This window comes from Nansenia antarctica (assembly GCF_963989245.1).
Source record: "Nansenia antarctica genome assembly, chromosome: 3".
Taxonomy (NCBI): domain Eukaryota; kingdom Metazoa; phylum Chordata; class Actinopteri; order Argentiniformes; family Microstomatidae; genus Nansenia; species Nansenia antarctica.
The window spans coordinates 52,180,673-52,200,750 of record NC_137688.1 but is presented as its reverse complement, the minus strand read 5'-3'; positions in this window follow the sequence as shown (position 1 = coordinate 52,200,750).

The window sequence follows — 20,078 nt, the reverse complement described above, 5'->3', positions numbered from 1 at the left end:
AAGCTCAAACCTAGGAACTAAAATAAATGGCCCACAAATTGTTACAATGATATGACAGGGATTTCATTGCTAAGAAGTTAGTGAACAAGTAAAGTTTTTATTTTAAACAACCACACTGTGGTACATACTGTACAGGTCAGTAGAACCTCATCAAATCTCAATTTGTTATTGTCAACGATTGTCGCAAACAATATAGTGTCAATGTCCTTGATACATTTCTATGGGAGCTACACATACTGTAGGTCTGGTGCCAATTTGGCTTCTAATAGATGTATTTAAAAAGCGCCTTTCTCAAACTCAAGGACACTGTACAGAAAAAGAAGAAGAGAAGCAGGACAACAAACCCAAAAAAATAAACAAAACAATTGTATGTTATGCTTATGCATATTGGCTGCTGATGTGCCATCAAACGTCTAACCCTGTCAATGCCTGTTACAGGACACCACTGTGAAGACATCAACTGGCATTTCACACACCAGCCCCTCTTAATACGCAGTGACAGTCCTGTCATGTCATGCCCAATCAGCATGTCACAGGCTCTGGAAATGAAGAGGACAGAATCCTTTTGAGTTGCCCAAACAGTTGATTGTCAGGTTGGGGATCGCTCTACTGTTGAGCGACCCTTTGGCGCCCCCTTTGATGTGTATTGGTTCTCTGTCTGTCCTAATGTCTGTGATTGTTAACAGCTGTGAGTGATTGTATTGGTCTATTTATATCCCCCTGTGTTTTCCCTCTGTGTCGGTTGTTCACTTTACGTTGCGTTGTTTGTGGTGCGTGTCCTCGTAGTCTTACCGCAGTCTTATCGCTCCTCGTCTGCCTAGGAGATAAGTACCTATTGACTATTGTAAGTAGTTTGCATTGCCATATTATATTGACGGCGTTTTGGGAGACAAAAGCCAACTCCCCTTTTGTTTTGTTGTTTTTGATTTGTATTATTATTTACGCATTCATCGGAGACTTGCTTTCTCCTCCTTTTGTTTCATCGCTTACTGTGCGGTTTATTATTCATGTTGCTCAAATAAAGAGTACCTTTATTTTGAATCATATCCCTGCATCGATCCATTCTGTTCTGCTCTGCACCTGGGTCCAAATACATTGACTAACCGTAACAGAACAACCGACCATTATGGACCCAGCAGAGGCAGAACACATTCGTACTGTGCTAGCGAACCAGGGGGCTTTGGTAGCCCAGCAGGAGAGGAATCAGCAGACAATGATGGCCCAGCTACAGCAGCTGACCCTCTCTATCAACAACTTGATGGCCGCTCTGGCCAACCCTACTCCACCAGCGGCAGCGACAGCTGCGGCACCTCCTCTTCTTCCAGTGATCACTCGGGAACCCCGGCTGCCTCCTCCCGAGCGCTACGATGGACGACCAGAGGGTTGCAGAGAGTTCCTGACCCAATGCTCACTGATCTTCAGTCTGCAGCCCCTGACCTTCCCCACCGAGCAGTCCCGGGTGGCGTACATCATTACCCTGTTGACGGGCCGAGCCCTCTCCTGGGCCACGGCCGAGTGGGAGAGCCAGTCACCGGCGTGTTTCGATGCTACTGCCTTCATCCGGGAGTTATGCAAGGTATTCGACACCTCCCGGGTGATATCGGGGCACGAAGCCGGCCGGCGGCTCACGGCTTGTCGACAGAGGGATCGCTCGGTGGCGGACTACTCCATAGAGTTCCGCACCCTGGCTAAGGAGGCGGGTTTGGAGGAGAGAGCTCTGGTGGTACTCTTTGCACAGGGGCTCTCGGAGGCGATGAAGGACGAACTCGCTCTCCGGGAGCTCCCGGAGCGGCTGGACGGTATAGTGGCGCTCTCGGTGCAGGTGGACAATCGGCGCCGAGAGCGAGCTCGTGAGAGGGGCTCGTCACAGGGTGCTCCGTCCCAACCCCCTCCGGCTAGAGAGGCCGCCCGATGGTTTCCGGAGGTGTCTCTGTGTCCTGCCTAACGTCGTACACAAAGGACGAACTACTGCACATCGGGGGTTTAACCCCACCGGACATCTTCCCCAAACTACTCACCCGCTCCACGGACATTCTGGATATGCTTGTGAGGGGGACCGTGTTTTTCGCCAGTGCTGTGAGGTGGATCAGGAGGCAGCGAGGTCGGAGAGTCCATCGTAACAATAGGGCTGACAGAGACTTCGAGGCGGTGAGCAAGTCTAGGGGTGGGGGGTTACTGTTCTTTGTAAACGAGCGCTGGAGTTCCGAGGTGACAGTGCTCCACCAACACTGTTCCACGGCTATAGAATACCTATTCATCCTCTGTCGTCCATTCTATTCCCCCCGCGAGTTCAGCTCATTCATTCTTGCGTGTGTCTACATTCCACCTGATGCTGACGTCACCGCAGCAGTAGACACACTGGCAGAGCAATTAATGAGTGTGGAACGTAGTTACCCGGACAGTTTTGTTATTGTTATGGGGGACTTTAACCAGGCTAATCTTAGCCGGGCGCTCCCCAAATACAGGCAGCAAGTCACGTGTCCCACCAGGGGGGTGAACACTCTGGACCATTGCTACTGTACAGCTCGTCAAGTCTACCATTCTGTCCCCCGTGCCGCACTGGGCTACAGTGACCATATCCTCATACACCTGATCTCTCGCTACAGGCAGAGGTTAAAACTCTCTAAGCCTGTTGTACGGCGCTTCAGGGTGTGGTCCAGTGAGGCATGGGAGCGACTCTGCGCCTGGTTGGAGAGTGCAGGCTGTGACCAGGACTTAGTGGAGTGGGCGGGGCCAGAGGCTGGTAACAATCTGGATGTATACACAGACACTGTTACATCATTTATCAGCTTTGGCGAGGAGGTGTGTGTCCCCCTCCGCTCCAGGAAGTCTTTTAACAACGACAAGCCCTGCTTTTCATCCCAACTCAGGCGTCTGAGGTCAGAGAAGGAGGTGGCTAGGCGCAGTGGGGACGTGGACCTCCTGCTACCCCCACCCTCCCCCCTTCCCCTCCCCTCCCTCCCCACCCGCCCCGCCCCCCCCCCCCCACCCCCCTTTCCCCACCCCCCTTTCCCCACCCCCTCTCTCTGTCACAGTGCGAGAGGTAAACAGACTGTTTAAGAGGCAGAATCCCCAGAAGGCAGCTGGTCCGGATTCCGTCTCTCCCTCTGTCCTGAAGCACTGCGCCGACCAGCTGGCCCCGGTGTTTACCCACATCTTCAACGCCTCGCTGGAGCTGTGTCACGTCCCAGCGTGCTTCAAGGCGTCAACCATCATCCCCGTCCCCAAGAAGGCCAAGGTCACAGGCCTTAACGATTACAGACCCGTCGCTCTGACCTCTGTCGTCATGAAGGTCCTGGAGCGCCTTGTCCTGGCCTACCTGAAGCTCATCACGGATCCTGTGCTGGACCCCCTGCAGTTCGCGTACAGAGCCAATAGATCCACGGAGGACGCCGTGAACATGGCTCTGCACTACGCACTAGAACACCTAGACACTGCAGGCAACTACGCCAGGATCCTGTTCGTGGACTTCAGCTCGGCCTTCAACACGATCCTCCCACACATCCTGGAGCACCAGCTATCCCTGCTGCAGGTGCCGGACTCCACCTGCAGGTGGATCACGGACTTCCTGACTGACAGGTCTCAGCGGGTGAAGCTGGGGAAGAGCATTTCCAGCTCCAGGTCCACCAGCACGGGCTCCCCGCAGGGCTGCGTCCTGTCTCCAGCACTGTTCTCCCTATACACCAACAGCTGTGTCTCCCGCCACCCCTCGGTCAAGCTCCTGAAGTTTGCAGACGACACCACCCTGGTGGGCCTCATCTCCAGGGGGGACGAATCTGCCTACAGGGGTGAGATCGAGGGGCTGCAGAGCTGGTGCAGTTTTAACAATCTGGAGCTAAATGCTCTAAAAACAGTGGAGATGGTGGTGCAACTTGGCCTTGTCCTTGGTCGTTGCAGCAGGGAACCAGGTGATGATGGAGTGGGTGAGGATGGACTCTATGATGGCTGTGTAAAACTGGACCATCATGGACCTCGGCAGCCTGAATTTCCTCAGCTGCCGGAGGAAGAACATCCTCTTCTGGGCCTTCTTCGTGAGGGCCTCGGTGTTCCGCTCCCACTTAAGGTCCCGGGAGATGGTCATGCCTAGAAAGCGGCATGACTCCACGGAGGCCACCGGGGTACCTCCCAGCGTGATGGGAGGGGGCAGGGCTGCTTTCCTTCGGAAGTCCACCACCATCTCCACTGTTTTCAGAGCATTTAGCTCCAGATTGTTTAAACTGCACCAGCTCTGCAGCCCCTCGATCTCACCCCTGTAGGCAGATTCGTCCCCCCCGGATGTGTCAAGCATAATGGCAATAAACGTTATCTGAATCTGAATCTGAATCTGAATCCATGCGGGTTCATCCCACCTTTCATGTGTCCCTTCTGAAACCCTTCATTACATGCCCCCTGGCCCCCCCACCCCCCCCTGTCCCCCCGCCGCGTATCGTTGATGGACAAACGGTATACACGGTGAGGAGGATCATGAATTGCCGTCGGAGGGGTAGGGGGTTTCAGTTTTTGGTGGACTGGGAGGGGTATGGGCCGGAGGAACGGTCCTGGGTGCCTCAGAGGGATATACTGGACCCTTCTCTGATTGAGGATTATCGACGTTAACATCCTGAGGCACCCAGGTGAACGGCAGGTGCCGTTCGTCGGGGGGGGATACTGTCAGGTTGGGGATCGCTCTACTGTTGAGCGACCCTTTGGCGCCCCCTTTTGCAGGGTGGAGTGTACTCCCGAACGCTAGGGGGCGATGGAGTACTGGGTTATGTGTTTAGTACTCTCTGTTAAGAGGTTAAAGTTAGGAGAAGTTGTGGCTGCCATTGTGGATGCCAGGTGGTCAGAGGATACACAGTGTTTCTCCTCTCTCTTTAGGACGTGTTTGCCTGTTATACGTAAGTCTGTTATTAGTTATATGTATCTTGTTATCAGATTTTGGTGAACAGTAATCGTTCATGTTTGTTTATATCTTGTTATGTATGTCTTGTTATGGTAATTGTATTTACTCATACGCTGTATTCTCACCCACAGGGTGTTGACATCTTTGTCTAAATAAACATCATAAACAGACATTGAGGAGTCTTCTTCACCTTTGATGTGTATTGGTTCTCTGTCTGTCCTAATGTCTGTGATTGTTAACAGCTGTGAGTGATTGTATTGGTCTATTTATATCCCCCTGTGTTTTCCCTCTGTGTCGGTTGTTCACTTTACGTTGCGTTGTGTGTGGTGCGTGTCCTCGTCGTCTTACCGCAGTCTTATCGCTCCTCGTCTGCCTAGGAGATAAGTACCTATTGACTATTGTAAGTAGTTTGCATTGCCATATTATATTGACAGCGTTTTGGGAGACAAAAGCCAACTCCCCTTTTGTTTTGTTGTTTTTGATTTGTATTATTATTTACGCATTCATCGGAGACTTGCTTTCTAGTGATGGCGAGATGAAGCTTCTTGAACTGTTGAAGCTTTCCATCAAATTGCGTCACACTTGGACCGAAGCTTCATGTTGCTTCATTTGCTCTACTGCGCCATCAAGTGGACAATAAATGTATAGCAGGCAGAGTGATAATGACACCGTGGATTTGGTGTGTGAAGCTTTGAATTGAATAAATGTGCTTGTGTTACTAGGAACAACAACATTTTATTCATTTTTATTTAAAAATAACAATTTCCCCACAGTGCTGGGCTTCAGGCGGTTTCTTTTTTTTGAGACGATTTCACCTGCTTTTGAAAATATCCTTTCACAGGGCACAGATGAAGCTGGGGTACATAGATAATTAACGGCAAGTTTATACAAATTAGGATACACATGTTTGTGTTCTTCCCAATACTGTAGGGGGTTCTGCATCCTTTCGATGTTTGGTTCAGCCAGGTAGGTATGGACCTCCACTGTTGCATCTGCAGTTACATTTTGGGTCCTCGCCTGCAGGACTGTGGTGTCTAAACGACGCCACAGTTTGTTACCTAAAACAGACAAACAGGCTGTCAGTGTCAGTGAATATATACAATAAGACAATTAGAATGTATCCAGTACAGGGGCGGATTTAGGATCGTAGGAGATCCGGGGCTTAGCCCAGAGGGAGATTATAATGTGCGCGCGGAGCGCGCCGGAAAATTTTGCCTTCAACCTTCAACTTACCACCACCTTAAAGCGGACAAAAGGCACTGGAGAACACATATACATTCACACCCTTTAATGAAGCAAACTAATTGTGGTGGTTCTGGGCACAGAGGGAGGTCAGCACACGTAGCTCCCCCTGTCAGTCACCATGATTTATATTTGTATAGAATTACATAATTGATGGGCTGAGGCTAGTTATGTTACAGTATGTATATCAGGGCAGACTCTGTGCTCACCACTTATATATTGTATTTAGAGTCTTGTCCTGTGTTATATGACGATATATTACATGTATTGTTGGCCTGTGTATAGTACTGTAAAATCAAATCCCCCCTGGGACATTAAACAAACTTAGTTAGTTAGCGTTACATCTTAGGATAGATTTGAGTCATGTTCTGTATACATACATACTACCATAAGGGCATACTTAATGTGGTTACTCCATGTTTACTAGCTGTAACATTAACGTTACATCATTCTTTTTCACTTGTTACTCAGTCAACTAGAGTGCATATATCAAAGACTATCAGCCTGTTATTCACTTTATTTGTATAAGTATTATCCTTTGTTTGATTTCTTACCATGTACCGTAACAGTACCTTGCTATGTTTCATTTTCATTATAACATAACGTTATGTTATGATAGCCAGCTAGCATTAGCAAACCGGAAAAGTAGTGTCAGTGAGTCAGTCACCTTTCTAATAAGATTCACAAATCTGAAACATCATCTATGTCATCACTGCTGGTGATGTCATTGTTGTCAGCTGCTGATACGGCTGCTGCAACAGTTCTTGGCGCTTGTTTTGTTGAAAACAACTTTCGGATATCCATCCTTACAATTTTGCAAGTCAGGCACTGATTGAGATCACTTCTTCTTCAGGGCAGGGTAGGCTACGCAGTATGCAGGCTAATGTCGCGCAGCTGCTGCCTCTCTGTTGGACTCCGGTACTGCACGTTACTCACGAGAGTTTTTTTTTTTTTTTTTTTTTTTTTTTTTTAAAGTAAAACATTCGGGGCTTTTCAGAAAACATCCGGGGCTTGAGCCCCAGTAGCCACCCCCTAGCGCCGCCCCTGATCCAGTATACATTACCTTGAGTCACAGGCTGCGAAGCTTCTGATATGGGGGGTTGTGATGACGAGGAGGAGGAGGAGGAGCCAAATCCGAGCCACTTCCCGAATCGTACGTCATCAACACACGCCTCGGTACGCGCTTCACAAAAATCTGCCTCTGTTACTCGATACACGCTCCGAAGCGTCGGCTTCATCTCGCCATCACTATTGCTTTCTCCTCCTTTTGTTTCATCGCTTACTGTGCGGTTTATTATTCATGTTGCTCAAATAAAGAGTACCTTTATTTTGAATCATATCCCTGCATCGATCCATTCTGTTCTGCTCTGCACCTGGGTCCAAATACATTGACTAACCGTAACAGTTGATGATTTACAATGAGAAATCTCAGGAAACTGTCCCTTTAATCAAGCTCCATTAGGGTTCATGACTCATGAGATGTGGATATCAACAGACGGTAACAGTTTTGTCTGCATGAATATACTGTAATTGGCTTAGAGGGAAAACAATTATTTGTTTGATATCTCCCCTTAAAGCACCAGAAATATCTTGATCCAGGAAAGGCAGGCTATTTGTGTGTCCATGCTAACATACTGTTACTACTAAAGTATGCTAAATTAGCACATGAATAGTTATCCTTACTAACTTACCTAACTTTAAAAGATACAGTCAAATACTTTTACCCTACTTACTAGGAAAAAAGGTTGGCCCAGTTTGTTAAATACTGTACTATAATTGACCTCTCATCAACTCAATGCTTATAAACTCACTATCTCCCACATGGAAGAGTTTGACTCTGAAATACCATAAATCATAGAAATGTCATTGCTTTCTCCAGATCTCCTCTCCACTAATAGCAATTGAATAATGATACAGATACTGAACTAAAAGCAATGACAATTTCCAATACTTTCACCTTCTAAGACCTTTAAAATCGTTATGAAAGGGCAGCGTACTTAAACACTTTTTTGCCCAGCTCAGTACGAGCATGCGGAACATGCCATTTTAAATTGTCCTGTGAGTGGAGGCTATAATGTTCATGGTTTCTGAGGAGATATGTACACAGATAGGTAGGAACCAGGCCAAGGAGAGTTTTATATATAAAGCTCAACCAATGGGTATACCTGCGTACATACAAGGATGGCCAGTCCGCTTTTATATACAATGTGAAGTGATGAGTAAGGTGTTTACAACCAGTGACAAATCTCAAGGCACAATGATACACAGAATCCAAAGAATGCAGACATTGAGCAGATGTGTTCATGTACAGAAGGTCACCATAATCTAGCAGAGGTAAGAAGGTTGTTGATACAAGATATTTCCTGGTTCCATGGGAAAAGCATGATTTGTTTCTAAAATAGAAACCTAACTTTACCTTGAGCTTAGAGACTAGCTTTGAGATATGGGACTTAAAAGACAGTTGGCGATCAATGTGAATGCCCAAATACTTATATAGCTTGTGACTAGTTCAAGTGCTTTTCCGTGGGAGGTTAAAACAGGGAGATCTTGTGGCTCTCTATCTTTGGAAAACAGCATGACTTTGGTTTTATCTGTATTCAAGACCAGCTTCAATTTCTGCAGGCGGGACTGAACAAGATCAAAAGCAGACTGTAAAAAGTCAAAGGCCTGTACAACAGTTGATGAACAACAATAGATGATAATATCGTCAGCATAAAAGTGGTACATAGCATTAGATACATTTACACAAAGGTTGTTTACATAGATGGAAAACAATATAGGTCCTAACACAGACCCTTGGGGCACCCCCTTTGCAACTGTCAAGAAAGAGGAGGTGGACCCTGCCATCTGAACACATTGTGTTCTATCCGTTAGATCAGTGTTTCTCAACCCTCTCCTCGGGGCGCCCCAGCCGCTCCACATATTTGATCTGTTCCACCACCAGCACACCTGATTCAACTAATCAAGTCCAAATCATAATTGCTTTGGACTTGATTAGTTGAATCAGGTGTGCTGGTGGTGGAACAGATCAAATATGTGGAGCGGCTGGGGCGCCCCGAGGAGAGGGTTGAGAAACACTGCGTTAGATAGTTGGTAAACCAGGCTGCTGCATGGTCAGATAAGCCAATAGAGCGGAGCATGTTTACCAAAATGCTATGATCAACCGTGTCAAATGCCTTTGATAAATCAATAAAGAGTGCTACACACACTTTCTTGCAGTCTAAAGCTTCAATTATATCATTTAATACTTTGAGGGCAGCAGTAACAGGCAGAGGGGGCAGAGAGAATCGCTATCTTCTCCATGAACCCTCACCACTGGGTTACCCCAGGGCTCTGTCCTAGGGCCCCTACTGTTCTCCCTCTACACCAAGTCTCTTGGCTCGGTAATCTCCTCACATGGGTTCTCCTACCACAGATACGCAGATGACACTCAGTTCTTCCTGTCCTTCCCCCCCTCTGACCTACACGTGGCAACATGTGTCTCTGCATGTCTCGCTAACATCTCTACATGGATGTCAGCCCACCATCTCAAACTCAACCTTAACAAGACTGAGCTACTCTTCATCCCTGGGAAAGCCTGCCCTCTCCAAAACTTCTCCATCACAGTGGAGAACTCTACTGTAACCCCCTCCCTGACAGCCAAGAACCTTGGAGTGATCCTGGACAACCGACTATCCTGTACAGAGAACATTGCAGCAACGGCACGTTCCTGCAGATTCTTCCTTTACAACATCAGAAGGATACGACCATTCCTCACCAGAGAAGCAGCGCAACTCTTGACCCAGGCACTGGTCATCTCCCGCCTTGATTACTGCAACATACTCCTGGCCGGGCTCCCCGCCACCGCCATCAGACCTCTACAGCTCATCCAGAACGCTGCTGCCTGTCTGGTGTTCAAATGTTCTCATGTCACCCCTCTCCTTCGCACCCTGCACTGGCTCCCGATAGCAGCTCGCATCAGATTCAAGACCCTGGTGCTGGCCTACCAGGCAGCTAAGGGGACAGCCCCTGCCTACTTGCAGGCAATGGTCACCCCCCAAACTTCAGCCTGTTCCCTCCGCTCCTCCATCTCTGCTGGCCGACTGGCCCCACCTCTACACCTACATGGCAGTCGCACTGCCCGATCACGTCTCTTTACTACACTGGCTCCCCGCTGGTGGAATGAGCTTCCCACGGCCGTCAGAACTGCAGAGTCACTACCCATCTTCCGTCGGAGACTGAAGACCCATCTCTTCAGGTTACACCTTAACTGCTCTCTACACCTACATGGCAGTCGCACTGCCCGATCACGTCTCTTTACTACACTGGCTCCCCGCTGGTGGAATGAGCTTCCCACGGCCGTCAGAACTGCAGAGTCACTACCCATCTTCCGTCGGAGACTGAAGACCCATCTCTTCAGGTTACACCTTAACTGCTCCTCCTGAGACATCCACTACCCCCCAACACTGCGTCTCCTGAGACACCCGCTTTCCCCTTTACTGTGTCCCCTATGACTTCTACTGCCCCCCTTGTACTGTCTCTCTGTTCTCCACTGTCTATATAGGTATATATATATATATATTTTAAACGGAGACTGCCAATGGCCCCTGGCCTGAGCTAGATTACTCTTCCTGATACGACTGGTGGATTGATGATTCACTTGCTTAGTCAAATATATTGATTGTAAGTCGCTGTGGAATAAGGCGTCTGCTAAATGCCAAAAATGTAAAATGTAAATGTAAACAGTACTATGCTTTTTCCTAAGCCTGATTGATATGTGGATAAAATACTATTTTCAAAATATTGGTCTATAGTTGTTTAGGTTTGAGGGATCTCCTGCTTTTAGCAGGGGGAGAACAAAGGCAGATTTCCACATTTTTGGGAGCTTGTTACTAAGAAGACTGAGATTTAAAATAATTGCCAAAGGCTCAGCAATTAATTCTGCAGCCAGTTTAACTAAGTATGGATCAAGCTGATCAGGACCTGCTAATGTATTAGTGTCAAGTTGCTTTAAGGCTGTATGGACCTCAGAGGTAGATACAGGTATAAAGTGGAATGGGCCATGCACATCAGAATCAGAATTTTTCAAATTAGGATGCACAGATAAAAATAAAAAAAAACTGCAGATATAAAGTGTTCATTAAAACAGTTAAGCATTTCTGTTACAGTGCAAGAGTCTTTAATAATGCATGTAGGGGGTTCAGTGGAGGATACATGACCCGAAGAGGATTTTATAACTTTCCAAAACTTCTTAGGGTCATTTAGATTTTTTGTGGTTTCTGAAAGATTGAGATCTTTTAATAAGAGACGTACAGCGATTTCTAAGCTGTCTAAAGTTGAGCCAAACAGCCTCAGATTTACTTTGCCTTGCTTTGGCCCAGGCTACATTCCTTTCTTTAAGAAGACTACCGTACTCAACTCAGGAGAAAACTAGGGATTGTTTCTACCTTTCACTCTGAATTTACAAAATGGAACATGTTTATTTACAATACTCAAGAAACCATCATAAAAGAACTTCCAGGCCAGCTCTACTTCATCAATGAGAGACATTTTCTTCCAATCATAGGCAGATAAATCATGAAAGAAGCCTTGCTCACAAAAATGTTTAAAGTCCCTTTTCTCACGAAGTCGAGGCTTGGTTTTGGGAAGTTTAGCCTGTCTAACTGCTGCTATGACACAATGGTCACTCAAGTAATTTGCAAAGATGCGTATGCATTTGTCAGAATCAAATCAAGAAGCGATGATCTCTCAGGACATTTAATGTTTGGGGCGAGTTGCACCATCAATTAATTGAAGGTACAACATTTGTTTGCTAAAGGAAAACATTTACATGTTTATGGAATTTTAATTGACACATCTGACATTTGAATGAATGAATGAATGAATGAATGAATGAATGAATGAATGAATGAATGGTCTTTTGAATGGAAAGGAGCTGGTTTACATAAATAAAGGCTATGTACACTATCCACTATACTATACTATACAAATAAAACACTGTGCTGTACTCTATACTATGCTATACCTATTCTAACATTTCCTATTCTCTGAACCTTATGTACCCTAGGGTTGTCATATTGCACATAGTGTTATTGCACATTCATTTAAAGTGTCGCAGTTTGCAGGCTTGAAATGTACACATTTGTGCCTCAGCACTACACCTGATTTCAATCCAGCAGCTGCCATCAATCCGTCCAGACTGTCCAGGGCCCAGAACCTAGGTCTTTGCTGTGTTCAGGGCCTGAATGGCCCTGGGGTAGAAGCTGAGCTTCAGTCTGTTTGTCCTTGCAAACATGGTCCTGAACCGCCTGTTCGAGGGCAGCCGAGCAAAGTGTTCGTACCCAGGGTGGGATGGGTCTCTGGAGATCTTGGAGGCCTTCCTGAGGCAGCGTGTGTTGTACAGCTCTTCCAGAGAGGGGAGGGTGGCGCCGGTGATCTTCTGGGCCGATCTCACGACTCTCTGTAGCGTATTCCTCTCTGCGGCTGTGCAGCTGGAGAACCAGTTGCAGATGCAGTAGGTGAGGATGCTCTCCACTGCGCAGCGGTAGAAGGCCACCAGCATCTCCTGTCCGATGTGGTCTTTCCTGAGGACTCTCAGGAAGAAGAGCCGCTGTTGTGCCTTCTTGATGATGGCTGCTGTGTTGTTCTTCCAGGACAGGTCATCCTGTATGTGCACCCCCAGGAATCGGAGGGTTGAGACTCTCTCCACGCTCCCTCTGTCGATGAGCAGGGGCTGGACCTCAGATTTTTTCCTCCTGAAGTCCACGATGATTTCCTGGGTCTTTGACTGGTTCAGCAGCAGGTTGTTAACCTTGCACAGCTTGCTCAGCTGCTCTACCTCATCCCTGTACGCCGCCTCGTCCCCCCCCGAGATGCAGCCCACCACGGTGGTGTCGTCTGCAAACTTTACGATGGAGTTGCTGGGGTGGACGGGGGTGAAGTCGTAGGTGTAGAGGTTGTAGAGGATGGGGCTTAGCACGCAGCCCTGGGGGGACCCAGTGCTGAGTCTGAGGGCTGTGGAGGTGTGGGAGCCCACCCGCACCCTCTGGGGGCGGTCAGACAGGAAGTCCTTGATCCATGCACATATAGAGTGTGATAGTCCCAGGTCTAGTAGTTTGGTCACTAGCCTGTCTGGAAGGATGGTGTTGAAGGCAGAGCTGAAGTCCACAAAGAGCAGTCTCGCGTAGCTGTTTCCCCTCTCCAGGTGGGATAGAGTGGAGTGGAGAGTCGTCGCGATGGCGTCCTCTGTGGACCTGTGGGCTCTGTAGGCGAACTGGTATGGATCCAGTATTTCTTCCAGAATAAGGATGATAGAACGTGGAGACCATTGTTCCCTCTGAGGTATGCCTTGACAGTGGTGGATGTCTCTAGTTTCCAACTGAAAGAATATTAGAAAGGGATCATTAGAAGAGAAGTTTATACAGTACCAGTCAAATGTTTGGACACACTTCCCCATTCAAGTTTTGACTGGTACTGTATACATCCCAGGTAGGAGTATTGTGCTCACCTGGTGATGTTTTGAGCACATAAGAGAATTTCATCAGCAACAATAACCACAATTCCCATTATTGTTCAAGATCATAACATTTAACCACAGAAAAATACATTCCATTACATGAATCACTTCAAGCCCTCTGAATATACTGTATGTATATCATGAACAAATGCCATGAGTTGATATTCTGTAACTGCTCATTTTGTCTTTGAGGCTTCAACATTTTATTTGATTCCTTTTTCAGATAGTTCTGATCATTTCGCACTGACCTTCGACTATACAGCTTTCTGAAAAGGCTACATCATTTATGACTCTTGTTTGGGTCTAATGAGGTTCTTGAGGGCACACCATCTCTCAAGTCCAGCTCTCCAGGACCTGGTGATCTTTTCTCCAACACTGAGCTAACAATTATGCAAATATATCAGGTTCAGATGTTTCATGCAGTAGAAATTGGGCCATTTTGGACACTATAATGATGTTATTTTCGAAATATCACCTGTATAATAATACCTAAAGCAAAATATCTGACGCAAGCATTATCAACAATGAATTGCAAAAAAGAAAGGCAATGTGCTAGTCAATACATTTTAGGGACACATCTGATTTTGATGCCTCCTCTCTGACACTGTTACTGATGTATTCAAACTGCTATCAAGAGCAAATGGATAACAGTTGGATAACTGTAAGTGTACACTGGTGGTTCGGTTATATTCTAGCACTGTATAAATAGTAGAAAATTACTTACATTTTAAAAGCTGAATTTAATTTATTTACACAGTAGGCTACAGTATTTGTGTAATGCTCCTGGAGTCTACAGTATACAGCAGTCTCTATGAGAATCTTTGAAGTATGAAATATCCATCTCAATATCTAAGTATGTAAATGTAAATGTAAAACATCGATAAGTACCTCTAAATGGCTAATTTAGCAGGGAACACAAACTTACATTCTTAGGAGGAGAATACATATTGTGTTTATACTTTATACTCCTTGACTAGTGAATTCGTTGCACAGGAGTGCATATCGGACATTCCTTGATCTGGGATTGATTGCTATTGCCTCCGTGGCATTACATCTTGACAATGTTATCATCGATTGACTAGTGTGGTCTGGTGGTTGTTGGGATGCTGAATAAAGACGCACGTTGAACGTTGCTCCAAAGACCAGAGTTATTATTATTATAAAGTGTATCTTGTAAGTCAGAGAGAACAACAAGACACAACATGGTGTCAGAAGATGTGACTTCTTCACAAATATAAAGAATTGCGAGGCGCCGTCGATCTACGCAGAAACTTTGTGGAGAACTATAGTTAGCTATCGACCCTGTGCGACGTTCGTTCGTAGTAGCTAGCGAGTGAAAGCAAACCATGGAACAGTTCAAGCCTCCCGCGCCGCTCATGCTCTCTGGAAACGTGAGTGAGAATTGGCGTCGGTGGAAACAACGTTTTGAACTGTATATGATTGCCGCTGGTGCAGATGATAAAGATGAGTATGTGAAAATAGCCATCATGCTGCACACCATAGGAGAAGAGGCATTAGAGGTATATAATACATTCACCATTGATTTTGAAGACCCAGCATACGAGACAATGAAAGAGATCATGGATGCATTTGAAGCATACTGTATCCCCAAAAAGAACATTGTTTTTGAACGTCACCAATTCTGGTCCCATTCTATGTCAGAGGGAGTTAGTGTCGACAAGTTTGTGACTGAACTCCGCCAGAAATGCAGAGACTGTGAGTTTGGTGCAGGTGAGAATGACACATTGAGAGACAAAATTGTGTTTAGCCTAACTGATCCTCGCATGAAAGAGAGACTATTGAGAGAGACAGACCTAACCCTGGACAGAGCACTAACCATATGCAGAGCTGCAGAAGCTGCCAAGTCACAGCTGCAAGCTATGGGGACAGGGCACGCAGACGCCCCAGTTCAAGCACTGTCCAGAGGAACTACTAGCTACTCTGAGATGAGAAGAGGATACAGGAAACAAAGATCGTCAGGAAGAGCAAATGAGCAGACGGACAGCACAAACACATGCGGGAAGTGTGAAGGGACACACCCGCCCCGCCAATGTCCTGCCTTCGGGACCACATGCCACAAATGCAACAAGAGAAACCATTGGTCCAAAGTGTGTGGCGCACCACAGCATGGGACAGTCACAGCAAGGGACGTCAGTCAACTCGAGAGCGAGGTAGATTCTTTATTTGTAGGCTCAGTGTTCTGTGTTAGGGTAGATAAGATCACGCAGCAGACAGACAACGCGTGGTACACCACAGTCAACCTCAGAGACACCCCGGTCAGATTCAAGCTGGACACGGGGGCGGAGGCGAACGTGCTTCCAATTTGCATTTTCGAGGAGATACCGGGGCCCCCACGACTAGAGCCTACACAGACACTTCTCATTGCCTATGGAGGAGCACGCCTGAAACCGAAAGGAACAGTGACATTCACGTGTGAGACACCCAATAGAGCAAGAGCAAATCTACATTTTTTTGTGACTGCACAGTCCACCACGCCCATCCTGGGCAGAGAAGGGTGCGAGACACTGCAGCTCGTGAGGAGAATAGAGACGCTTGCAGTCAAGGCACCAGCTACAAAAGAGGAGCTGGTGGAGCGGTACGCATCTGTCTTCAGTGGGTGAGTTCCCCGGTGTGCACCACTGTGACGCCTCCCACTCTGCCTGCATATTGGCTGTGGCTGGAGCCTGGGCAGAGTGGGTGGGTCGTTAGGTTGAGTGGTGTCACCTGGGTTTGGGGAGCTGGGGATATATATATATGAGAGGGGTGTCCTCAGCTCTCTCTCTCTTCCTTATGATTTGGGTTCTGTTGGTAAGGTCTCTGGGTACCTGGTTTTTGGGGCCTTTTAGTTTTACACTACATACGTTCATACACCTTACACATACAACATACATTCTACAACCATTCACTCATGGCATACACTACTGATTCTTATCCATAATCATATACATGTTATTTAGTTTATTTTGGTTCATTTAAGTAAATAAAACTTTAATTGTATCATTTAAACGCATGTGTGGACTCCCTTATTTGTTACTACATTCGGGTGTGTAACAAATTGGGGGCTCGTCCTTTTGTGTTGGACCTTTTTATGGTTTGCTTGGTTTGTTGATTGATTCTTACTGGCAATTTTGGTTTGGGTTACTGTGAGAGCTGTTTGGCTCTCTTTGGTTTTGGTTTGCTGTTTGGTTAATTGATTGGTTAATCAGTAGGTTAATTGGTTGCCAGTGTTGGGAGTTTTCACATGTGTTCATTTGTTCTCCTCTGTTTGTTTTGTTGGAGTTTGGTTGTGGAAGAGTAGATTGTTTGTCCCCAGATTTCCTTTAGGTTTGAGGTTGTTGGACTGCGATACTGGGTTGGGATAGTCAGTGTACTTGGTAGGAACCGTTAAATCCCCTGTTAGGTAGGGATGCTCCGATCTGGATTTTTGGGGCCGATACCGATCACCGATTTTTTTCCTCAAGATCAACCGATACCGATACCGATACCGATTTTTTTTTAAATACATAACTGTAGGCCTACTGACTGGATAGCCTACATATTTTTTGCTTTTTAGACAAAAGCTTTGATCCATTAGGCACCAAGCAAACGCAGACCCATTTTTATGGCATAGTAAAGGTCTGGCCTATCACCCAGTTAGGGCCTGAAGCCCAAGTCAGTCGATATGGCTGTATAAAAGACATCATAAACGTGGCCTTCATGGTTTACATACTGTTACGTCCTCCTATGTTTTCTGTTCAGTTATCTGTCTTCCCCAGGAAAGGAAAAAAAAAAAAAAAAAAAAAAAAAAAGATCGGTTTTTGCGATCGGCCATTTTTGCCGATCACCGATCGAGTCATTTGGAGTGAAATCGGCCGATTTAAATCGGTGGCCGATAAATCGGAGCATCCCTACTGTTAGGTATAGATAGGCTTGTTCCCAATAGGGGAATTTGTCTTGGGTGGTTTAGTGTGGCTGCAACCGTGGGTAGAGCATTTGTCTCAGGGACACGTCCATGGTCCAGGAGGGGGCGCTGTTTTGCAGTGTTCTCTTCTGCCCACTGGGATTTAGTGCATAAATACCTCCCACCAGTAGCGGCACGAAGACTAGGGTTTGAGTTAGTTAGTTAGGTAGTTATTTTTAAGTTAGGGCTGGGGAAGTTCCAGGTAAAGTGGGCTGTCTGTCTTATACTTGGTTATCGCAGTTTGATGGTCTCAGTGTTAGGGTTTGTGATTTAGTTTTTTGTCATGGCCACTTTAAAATCTGGGTTGGTAGTGGGAGGTGTTCTCAAACCAACGGAGGAAGTTCAGTCTGGTGTGTTCACCACGTTAACGTTTGAACAACAGAAAGAGCTTTTGATTTTGAAGCAAACACATACGCAGACACAGTTGGAGCTTGAAAAAATCAAACAAAGGACTGAGCTTGCTAAAGTAGAGTTAGAACACGAGAAACTACGTATGATCAGCGAGGGTAGGCTGCCCAGGTCATCGGAGGATGGGGTCGACCTGTTGGGGGCAGCTACAGAGAGTGATTTAACGAGACGGTTGCGTCTGCTTCCACCATTTAATGAAGATGACCTAGATACATTCTTTTTATTATTCGAGCGTTTGGCGGACGGTAGAAACTGGCCTGATGAGGATCGTGCAATACTGTTACAATGTGTGTTTACCGGTAAAGCCCAGAAAGCTTACTCTGCGTTGGGTCCCGCTGATTGTAAATGTTACGAACGTATTAAATCAGCGGTGCTTAGAGCCTATGAGCTGGTACCGGAAGCATATAGACAGCGGTTCCGAACATGGACAAAGGGAGATAAGCAGTCTCACGTTGAGTTTGCACGTGATCTGGTTATCCCGTTTGCCCGGTGGTGTTCGGCATCTGGGGTGGAAACTTTTGAACAACTGTGTGACCTGATGGTATTGGAACAGTTTAAGAACTCGTTACCTAATGGTGTGGCAACTTATATTACAGAGCGGAAGGCGAAGACGGCGAGTGACGCAGCCGTCCTGGCCGATGAATATGTGTTGATTCGCAAAGGTAATTGTAGTGGGCCAGGTACGGAGAGAGTTCGAAGGGAGAGTTTTTCTCCTCGTCCGAATTTTTACTCTGATGTGAATGTTGACGGCGCACTGTGTCACTATTGCAAAGGGGTTGGGCATTGGGTACGGGAATGTCCAGTATTAAAAGCAAAAAATAGATTCCCTAACACACAGGTGAAACCGGCGTTACTGGCCAATTCATTCGATCCAGTGGCGTTGCCGTCGGTACCGTGTTTGGAAAAGTATCGGTCGTTTATTTCTGATGGGTTTGTGTCGTTGCAGGGCAGTGAACATCGGCTGCCGGTAAAGATACTGCGGGACACTGGTTCGATAGATTCGTTTGTGCGTGCCTCGGTGTTACCTTTTTCATCGGAAACTGACACAGGGGACGTTATTTTGATTCGAGGGATGGGTATGTCGGTGTTCCCGGTGCCCGTGCATAATATGTCTCTCGTTTCAGGGTTGGGGAATGGAGACGTACAAATGGGTGTGCGCGCTGAGTTGCCTGTTGAGGGTGTGGACATCATTTTGGGAAACAGTTTGGCAGGGGTGCGAGTGTGGGCAGATGGGCCTCTGCCAAATGTAGTCACTCAGGAATTGCCAAGTCCCATTCAGTTAGACACGGCGGGGATTGTGTATCCAGCCTGTGCCGTTACGCGTGCTATGACCTTGGCGCGTGATGCGACAGGTAACCCGCAGGGGGCAGATAGGGAAATGGTTGCGGTTAATGTCACCCTACCTGAACAATTTCAAACTATGTCGCGGGATGATTTGGTTACCGCACAGAAAAGTGATCCGGGGTTACAAGAGCTGTTTGAGAAGGCCGTGCCACTTGATGCAATAACTAGCTCTGCGCATGGGTATTTTCTTAATGAGGGCATGCTGTTTAGGAAATGGGTGCCGCTTGGAGATGCTTTTGTTGGCGAACCGGTTTTCCAGTTCGTGGTGCAGTGTACGCTTCGTCCGTTGGTGTTGCAAACGGGTCATAACAATATTGCAGGGCATCAGGGAGTGAAGAAGACATATGACCGTGTGTTGCGACACTGTTTTTGGCCCCGTTTGAAGCGTGACATTTCTGGTTATATCAAAACATGCCACACTTGTCAGTTAACTGGTAAGCCTAATCAGTCCATTAAACCGGCCCCGCTGTGTCCCATTCCTGTTGTTGATCGACCGTTTGAACATCTGATTATTGATTGTGTTGGGCCGTTACCACGTTCCAAGCTGGGACATACCTACTTGCTCACCGTCATGTGCCAGGTGACCAGATACCCGGCGGCGTATCCACTCCGATCGATAACCACCAAGTCCGTGGTTAAAGCGTTGACACAGTTTATTTCTGTGTTTGGAATACCCAAAATAGTTCAGAGCGATCAGGGTTCAAATTTTACATCCCGTATGTTTGCATCCCGTATGTTTCCCGTATGTTTGATAAGCTTCGGCTTAT